This window comes from Lactuca saligna, chromosome 9, assembly GCF_052625555.1.
Source record: "Lactuca saligna cultivar CGN05327 chromosome 9, ASM5262555v1, whole genome shotgun sequence".
NCBI lineage: Eukaryota > Viridiplantae > Streptophyta > Magnoliopsida > Asterales > Asteraceae > Lactuca > Lactuca saligna.
The window spans coordinates 17142501-17153199 of record NC_136425.1 but is presented as its reverse complement, the minus strand read 5'-3'; positions in this window follow the sequence as shown (position 1 = coordinate 17153199).

The window sequence follows — 10699 nt, the reverse complement described above, 5'->3', positions numbered from 1 at the left end:
TGCAGTAAAAAGGGATTTAATTATTCACCATTTGGAGGTAAACAACGCATTCTTACATGGTGAGTTAGATGAGGAGGTATACATGAAAGTACCAAAGGGATACGAGAAATGGGTATGTACTAGAGTTTGCAGGTTAAGGGAGTCTTTATACGGACTAAAGCAAGCTTCAAGAAACAGGTATAAAAAACTCATGTTGGTACTTATGCAGCTTGAGTTCGAACAGTCATATGTCGACCACTTAATTTTCTTATATAAGCAAAATAAAGCCTTCATTACTATCCTTGTATATGTTGATGATGTAATATGTTACACCCCCAAACCAAGGATGGCGGAAACGTCCGGGGGTGGAGGACTTCATGTATAGTATCACAACAACGAGTATAATAGTGCTCAAAGTAAATACAACCATCATAAATATAATCGAGAAAGTTACATGGTTTTATAAGAGTACATGTTTCAAAATCGATTAGAATATAATGATAAAATGTTTTGAATAACGGTGAAGCGTTCCATCCTCAAAAGCTGGTAGTCACCTGTTTTTATTGATTATCTGAGAATACAAGTAAATTTTGAAAGGGTGTCAATAATTACGTTGGTGAGTGCATAAGGTTTTGTATATAGAGTTGAAAACCTTTCTTTGTAAATGTAGTGTATGTTCATGAAAATCCAATATTTTGCTTATATAATGAAATGTAGCCTTAAACCCAAGACAGATTGTATAAGGTGTTATTTCATACTTATAATAGTATAAGCAGTTTTAAAGTGAATAAAACCGTTTGAATGTAGAAATTTCCCGTAAACTATATGTATCGTTATTTCCCTATGTGAGTTATTATAACCATACTAATGACATAGTAACCTGTTACGACGTTATTCAGGCGTCGGAATTATATGACATTTGTCACCCCTGACCTGCCGGCCTAGCTGTTGCAAGCAGCTTGGGTGTGGGTTGTCAATCCAAATATGCTCTCCCTATAAGAGATTCTGGTTATAACTACAAGATTTTAACCAGTACTCTAAGAGTATAATGCAATAGTGCCTCACAACCAGATTTAACGAGTTTACGTGTAGTGTAATTGAAAATCCTTTTTGTGGTAGTAGGAATATGACATTCCTTAGTAAGTTCATAGAGTTGATGTAACATAAACTATACCTATTATAACTTATCATGAATGTACATAGTAAATGAAAAACCCTTTTGTAGTGAGAATTGAACCTTTTCATAGTGAATAGTAATTTAGCAAATCATAAAGTATATTTATTATAGTTCATCTTGTATGTTTGTAATGACTAAGAACCCTTGTAATGAATGAGTATTTCTGTTAATTAAGTGTAACTTAACATAAAACACAAGTAAATATGTAGTCATCATAGATAAACACTTTTCTCAACACATTACAAGGTGTTAATAACGTGTAAGTTGTTTGTAACTAGTTTTACTTTTTTGTTAATGTTTTTGTAAATATCGCAAAAAAATCATCATGAGTCGAAATCTAAATCTGTAAACTCCAGAAGTTCAGAAAACGTGTCTAGTATACTCACAATTTTTATTATGATTTTTAATGATTCCTAACTACTGTCAAAATGACCATTTTCACTGACTGGTCAGAAATCTTTGCTGCAGTGATAAATAGTTTTGTAAAAATCACCATAAATTGTAAAAAAATCGTATGAACATGTGCAAATAGTAATTTTAAATTTATAAACCTGAACTATTTTCATATTGAACAATTTTGAATGTTATGGAGTTTAAGATGGTCAAAACAGTTCGTGATTGAGCCATAACTTTTCTGTTGAAAGCTATCATTTGAGTTTAAGCATATTTTGATGTTGTAACTTGTATTCTCCCCCATAAAAACTAGATAAAAACGTGAAGAGAATGGGGTATGAACTCACCTTGAGTGATTTCCTGAGGTGGAAGGTTAAGAAAATGGGAGTTTCAAGTCAAGAACACTTGAAGGATGCTTGAAGGTTTGAAGATCCTAAGAACTAATATGCCCATATTTGTGTAAATGATCCATAATTTGTATGAAGTAATGTAGAATATTTAGGAGTAGAACGAGGATACTTACCAAAAATGGAGGAAAACTCGAGATTTTCCTAGGAAATTTTGAGTTATATATATATAGAGAGAGAGAATAAGTTTGCTTTAGGTGGAGGCAAATGATATTTTGTCGAAATGTGAAGAAAAAAATATTTCCTTGAGTGGATTTGATTAAGGAAATCTGATGTAGTGTTGGCGAATGTTGAAAGGACAATGATTTGACTATGTAGGGTGTGAATAGTGTGACAACCCGACATTTTAAGACAATATAATGTAACACCAATCAAATTTAGGCCAAAATATAACTTTCCTAAAATATTATTTGGGTTAAATAAAGTGGTAGGAATTGTATCAAGGTTTTCGTACATATAAAAAACACAAAAATCCGAGTTATAACGAAGCAGTTATGACCAATCTAAGATTCGCGACGAAACCCGACAACACCGATTAAGCGAAAAACGAAAAGTTTCAATACAATAATTTTTAGCCTTAGGTATCTAAACAAAAGTCATAAATTACGTTAAACCGTGATCATGCATAAAAAGAACGCCCAAAACGGACTTCGTATGAAGAAGTTACAAATTTTCTAAGTTTTCGTAACAGCGATAGACAGCTAAAAACTCGAAATAAGGATCGAGCGATTTTTTAGCCGACACAACCTAAACGAAAGTCGAAGACCACAACAATAGGAGTTCAACAGTAAAAAGTCTGACGAAGATGGACACCAGATGACAGAGTTATGGATTTTTAACGAAGTTATCGTGTCCCAGCCTATTAATTAAAATATAATTAAAAATAAAGTCAAAATTAGCCGATGGAGTTTAAATGAAAGTTGTAGAGTATTTTCTCACCTTCGCGTGGATATAAAGCACGTCAAAAATGGAGCTCGTATGCGAAAGTTACGGATTTTACAAGTTTGTGGCACACACACCGAAACGATTTACGCCCAGCGTACTCGGATACTAGGCTCCGGATCGTCCACGTCGACCAGACACTTCGCTCGAGGATGCGGTCAGCAGTGATGCAAGTGAACGCCCATCGTAACCTCGGAGTACGCCCAGCATACGAGGTACGCCCCGCGTAAGTCCGAAGTACGCCTAGCGTATCGAGGACCTCCGACTCCTATAAATAGATTGCGAGGGTGCCGGCTGCCTTTTGCTAAAATTCTTCCTTTCTCTCACTTTTTCATCTCGTTTTTCGTGCCGAGAACATCCCGACTTCCCGGTTTCATATCTAAGCTCCGACGAAGGTCCGAAGCCCCGAGATTCACGAGAATATCATCACTTTTCGGTCAAGGTGCCGCCCGAGAAAATCTCGTTTTCTTCAAATCACGCACTTTCTTCGGTGAGTTCATACCCCTATAAACTACATTTTTAAATGTGTTATCAATACTTTTTATATACACTTTTAGGGGGGGGGGATACAAGTAAACACACGATTATTATCGTGTGTAACCCAAAGTTTCACTAAATACTCATTTTTATCAAGTAAATCATATGTGATTCATAACCACTACATGGAACCTTTCGTACGCAAAATATATCACGATATTATCTCGTCTGTTGAAATTAAATATGTTGTTATACATATACGAATCAAACACTTTATTTATACTTTGAGTATATGTGTTCATTTATGTCACCATAAAAGTTACACATTACATAACAAGTGAGCATCTCACTAGGGTTTACTATACAAACAAAACAAACTTTTGGAAAAACTATAATAGTTTACGATAAACATTTTTACATGTTAAAAACTCTTTATCAAACTGTCTTACATACTTTATGTTTCCTTTCAAACGCTGTTAGAATCGTATTTCAAACAAAGGTCTTCTTATACTTAAAATTATTCTTATCAAACAAACTACTTTTAAATCGATTTATAAACTGACATCAAGTCATCAGTTCTTATTTATTAAACTTCTCAAAGGTTATACAAAACTTCTTTTAAATTTTTATTGTCAAATGCACGCCTATACATGTGTAGTTATATATATATATATATATATATATATATATATATATATATATATATATATCATGTATACATATATGTACATAAAAGTTTTCCATCAGTTGGTTCTGTACCTTTGGGTAGCAAAGGCATATTTCGGTTATACACACACTACTAGTAACTATAATAGGTATAGTTAAGATATACTACTTACCATTCCATGTACAAGGAATCACACAAGAGTCAGTTTATTTATGAGTCTATACTAATACATCACATACTATATGAAGAGATACGATTACATACAATTACAAGGCATACAAATTTCAAGACATACAATTACAAGAGATACGATTACATAAGATAGGGTACTAGATATTCATGAAATTTTACATACTACAAAATACCATATCAAAGAGATATTTTCATATACAAGAAACAAATGGACATTTTCATGCGCAAATCTGTTTTATACTAGGTTTTGTGAGACATTTCACGTACTTTCGAGTATGCATTATTAAGTCATGTATTATATACCACAATCCCTTGTAGGGGGAGCGTGATACTTGTGTATAGATCTATACGGGATTGACAATCCTGCACCTAAACTGCTAGCTATAGTTATACCGACAGGTCTGCAGTGACAAATGTCATAACATTCCAACATCTGAAGAACGTTGTTACAGGCAGTCTGGGTCATTAGCATGGTTATAAAACTCACATGGAGTATTAAAAGCACGTTGATTTACGGGGTTATCATATACCTTAGTGATTATATCTGTACACAAATCTACTATTTTAGACAGGAAAAACATCATGGTAGTTCATTTTGGGACTTTTTAATCTACCATCCACTTATAAACAAATATTGGATTTCTGAAGCAAACATTCAAAACAGTCGAGTCTTGGTAGAAGGCTACATTTTATACTAGTAGAAAATATGGGATTTTCTAGGGTTTTCAAACGTTTACAATTACTTACAAACATATTCGTTGGTACAAACTTTCCTTCAAACATTTACAGATCTTTCTTTACAGCTTTACAAATCAAAGTCACATAAATACTTATGAATTCACCAACATTATTGCTGATACTCGCTTTCAAAATAACTTGTATTCCCAGGATACGGATAGATAGGTACGACTACTGAAGACGGAGCGATCAAGACTCGTCTTTTATTTTTGAATATTCATTTTTGTATAATTATACTATGAAAGAACTCAAATGTAATTAAAATTATACTATTAATTCAATGGATGATGTTGTTGCTTGTTTACTACTTTGCATTGTTGTGATACATTACATGACGTCGTCCGCCCAAGAACGTTTCCGAGGTTCTCGGTTTTGCAGTGTGATAAATAGTGACATAAAGTGGACATAGGGATGGCTTGGTGTCATAACTTCTTGGAAAAGTCAACAACCCATAGATAATATATTGTACAAAAGATATGATCCATAATAAGAATTTGCCCCAAAATAGGAATAAAATATGAGTTTATGGGGTCTTATATGTCAAAATACGAGTTTGGGTGAAAATCCCCCATCAAAATCATAAAAACGAACTTAAAACGTGAAAGTGATTGAAAATCGAGATGTTTATGCGAACCTGCGAAGGCAAGAGGTTCGGTGCGACAGGGGCTACTACGAAAGGGGAGGTTCGGTGCGATGGGAACTCCTGCGAATGGAAAGGCTCGTATGCAAGTTCTGCCTGAGACCTGCAAACGAGCCCGAGAATTGCGAAGGTTGTCTGACTATGAAGGTGTCCGGTTCGCAACGAAGGTCTGCTAGATGCGAAATCTCTCGGTAGCTTGCGAACCCTCTTCCAATTGTGAACATTGATAAGATTGCGAAGACCTACGAGATTTTGCAGGTGAATAGTGACCTACGAACCTCCAGGCCCCTTTTTGACTTCCTTCTTTCTTTTTAAGCTATTTTTGGCCTATGGAAGGTTCGGGATGGTACGGATGATCATATAAATATTGGAAATTGTGATTTTTACTATCAAAAGTTTTGAGAGAGAACGGGAGAGATTTCAAGAGAGATCTGGTAGAGATTGAGATAGAGTGGGAGAGATTGAGAGAAACTTTGCGTGTAGCCTTCGATTGTGTTTGGCCCCATAATGTGTGACAACCCAAAAATCTCTACCTCGTAAAGTCAAGCCAATAAACCAAAAGTCATACTTAATTTCGTTGCCTTCTAGCCTTGTTAAGGGTCATTCTAATGAGTTCTAAGCCTAGTAAACTTAAGGATTGGGTGTAGGGATTGACATCTTAAGTTCATTGGTTTGCTTTAGAGCCAGAAACTCCATCATAAGGAGCTTAACACCGAAAACTAGGAGTTTACGACCGTTAACTCTTAGCTGGCCGTAAACTCCTCCTATATACATGATATTCCCTCATTTTTCACTACTTCTCACACTTCCAAGCAGAGAAAATTGATTCTCTCTCAAGTATCATCGATTTATTCATCCTAGACCTTCAAAAATGTAAGTGCTTCTCCCATCTTTGAGTTGTTATCCTTCTTAATCATGTATCATCCTTTGATTTCATCCATGGAAATCACCTTTTTGGGTAGATCTTTAAGATCTTCATCTTTCACCAAGAACATACACTTGTTCTTGGTGGCCGTGAAACCTCTTTGAGCCTTCAAAACGTAAGTATCTCTTCCGTATGCTTAGTATACATTTGAAACTTGTGTTAAACACCTAAGAATCAACCATTTGGATGGAACAAAAGGAGTGTACGACCGTACACCCTTGCATGGCCGTACATACCTCAAACACCCCAAAAAAGGCCTCCAAATTGAGAATCTAGTTCATATTCTTGATGCGCAATTGACCCACTAGCTTTCCCATTGTTCAAAGACCCTCTTATGCATGTTTCACCACGAGTTTACGGCCGTACACTCCATGGCCGTAAACCCATGGTCGTAAACACCAAGTGGTGGCCATAAACACCCCTTTAATGAATCACATGTGATTCTAACACTTAGTCCAAGTCCCTAAGGGTGTTTCCTAGCATACTAGTGGTTTAAAACACTAAATTCATGCCTATAAATGCCAATATATGCCATTTAGGACTTGTTTGTGCTTCGGGATTTCATTCGTGGAACTTCTCATCCTTACACGCATTTGTAATTGAACCACCCACATAAGGTGAGTTCATACCCCTATAATCAATCTTTTAAATGTTTTAAAATGCTCTAGGGGGGGATACAAGTTGAATGCAATAATAAATTGTGTAAATGTTATTTATGATAACCATCACATTAAAGGATTTCTTATGCTTTTATAAGTGATCAAAACCATTTCAAAAACTCTTTTTAAATTGTGTTACTTTATTGTTTATATAACACCATTTTAAAGTACAATCATAATTTAGTAGAAAAATGAGCCTTTTATTCAAGTAAGAAACAGTTCAAGTAAACATACTAGTAAACTATAATAGGTATAGTTTAGGGGTTCAGTACGTACTATAACTAGGACAGGGAGGAACATACTATAAAGAGAAACAGGGAGGAACATACAATATACTATAACAGAAGAACAAATCATGATTAACACACCTATACTAATAATTCCCGGTAACCTAGGAAGGGGATATATCATTAACTCATTGTTCTAAACAAAAGATGATAATAAAAGTGGTATATATATATATATATATATATATATATATATATATATAGGGTACATCTACAAAGTACCAGTTTATTAAAAAGGTACATCTACAAAGCACCGGACAATAAGAAATAAAATACATAACTTACTCGTAACATGAACATTCAGTTAATAGGGGGCCTATAATGCTAACTTTATGAATCCTTAGTAGATACATCAGGAATATATATATATATATATATATATATATATATATATATATATATATATATATATATATATATCGGGTCCGACAGATAGTAGGATGTGTGCTTTCCGCTTCATTTCCTGTTCCTTGTTTGGTTGTGGGCTTAGAGCAGATGCACCCAGTCTACTATCTATTCGATCTTAGTTATATATATTTTGTATACACCAAGTAATCATAAGGGGTTCCAGGTATAGGCCAAGTCATAACATACAAAGTCAGTACATCTTTTTCTAGTACAAAAACAAACATTTCAGACAAAACATGTAGTAGACTAAACTAGAAACTTATCAGTAAAAAGGGTTAATCCATTTTATTAAACCAGTATAACTTAAAGGACCTTTAGTGGTTAATTCTATAATACCTTAGTTTATACATCAGGGTTGTATATAATTAATTTCTGATAGGCAGTTGGATGTGTGCTTTCCGCCTTACTTCTTGTTCCTTGTTTGGTTGTGGGCTTAGGGAAGATTTATACAATTAACTATTTGTTCGATATTAGATTATATATAGATTGTATAAACTAAGTGATTATAGAAGGAACTATTGTGGTTACCATTGTTACTAAAGGAAATAAGGGTTTTCCTTAAAGAATGTTTTCAATAAATATAAAGGAACTATTACAGTTAACTCCATGAGTACCAAGTGAATACACCAGGTTTATATACAATGGAGATCTAACAAACAATAGGATGTGTGACTTCTGCCTCATTTCCTATTCCTTGTTTGGTTGTGGGATTAGGGTAGATTCACACAATCGATTGTTTGCTCGATCTGGATTCTATATAACTTGTATCCAGTTAGCATTCATATAGAGGATTGTAGAGTCATTTTACTTATCTTTCATCAAATTAGAAGATATAGGATCTTTTGGAGGAACAGACGGACTTTTCTAAAAAGAACTTACAACTCACTTTACATCACTAAAATACTTATGAACTCACTAGCTTAAATGTTGATCGACTCTTTCAAAATAACTTGTATTCTCAGGAAACTGGTAGATAGGTACGCACACTGGGATATAGAAGATGGAGCATATTAGCATTATGTCTTGTTTTGTTATTTACTTTTGGAGTTAATCTTTTGTGAAACACATCTTTGTAAAAACTTTAATATTAATACAATGCTTGTTTGTTACTATGATTGCTATGATACATGTGTTGTGATACTAAACATGACGTCTTCCGTCCCGAACGTTTTCGTCGTTTCGGTTTAGGGGTGTGACATAATGCAAGGTTCGTAAATCCCATTATCCCTCGCTATGAGTGTTTTACACCCCGAAGAGTATTTAATAGTGCTTTATAGATTCGTTGCATCACTCACCCCAGTTAGGGTTTAGAATTTCTGAACATGTGAAACTTCTGAGTGATACTTTGTATTATGATAGAAAGTTGTACATAAGAAAGCATATACTATCCCCTATCATACAAGCACTAAATGAGTTTATCGGTTTGACCTGTTGACTTTGATTTGACAAGAATTTGACGGTTGTCACATAATCATCATTAGTAGTGATCTCAATAAAATCCAGGAAATTAAGGTTTTTCTTGACAAGAAATTTAGCATAAAAGATTTAGGTCCATTAAAATATTTTCTTGGCATTGAAGTGGCTCGAACAAATGATGGTTTAGTGTTAAATCAGAGGAAATACATTCTTGATATCTTAGAAGATGCATAAATGTTGGGGTGTAGGCTATGTCATTTTTTCCAATGGAGCAAAACTTGAAGCTCAACAAATATATTGATGAACCACGTGTGGATGCAAGTATATATCAAAGATTAATTGGTAAACTCTTGTATCTTCAAGCCACTCGACTAGATCTTACTTATGTCATAAATGTATTCAGTCAATTTGTCTCATACCCAAGACAAGACCATTTAGATGCAACCATGAGAGTGCCGAGATATCTTAAAACCACTCTCGAAAAAGGCATCTTCTTACCAAGACAAGGGGGAAAATCTTATTACATATTACGATGCATATTGGTCGGGATGTCCCTACTCGAAGGTCTCGAACGATGTATGTTTTCCCCTTACGAGGAGCTCTTGTTTCTTGGAAATCAAAGAAACACACAGTTGTATCTCGCTCTTAAGCCGAAGCGGAATATTGATCAATGTTTGTAGCTATGAGAAAAATTATATTGATATGATCGTTCTTAAACAAGCTTGGTGTAAAAAAAACTTGGGCCCACACCTATCTACTACGATAATTAGGTTACACAGAATATTGCCACAAACCCAGTTTCCTTGAATGAACTAAACTTGTCGAGATAGATTGCTATTTTGTTCACGAATAGGTTGAGTCTCAAGAAGTTGTTCCTCTACCCATCCACACCAAAATGCAAGTTGCATACCTCTTCACTAAAGCCTTGGGTCTCCAACAGTTTGAGTCACTAGTTAGCAAGCTAGGTATGATGAATCTACATGCTCTAGCTTGAGGGGGGGGGGTATGAGATTTCATAATATTATCCCTATTTATCTAGTTTAGTTCTCATATATCTCCATTATATCCAAGTGGCAGATCCTTTACTTAAGTTTAGTTTGTTAGGCTGATTTACATTGCCTTTGTTCCATATATATTCATGTTTGTATTCTGTTTTTGAGTATTAAAGAAGAGGAAGAATCATAATTCTTTACTTTTTTGCATCATGGTTGTTTTCTGCCTATACTTTTCCATTATACTTGTTCGGGTTGTTGAGTTTTTGGTACCACTGCTATGTCTTATTGGGATGATTGAACATGCACGTGTTGAGAAGGATATGATCAAAAGGGTGGTTGTTGGGATGGAATTGATGGAAATGGTTGTTGATAGATCATATTTTGTTGAAATGGTGGC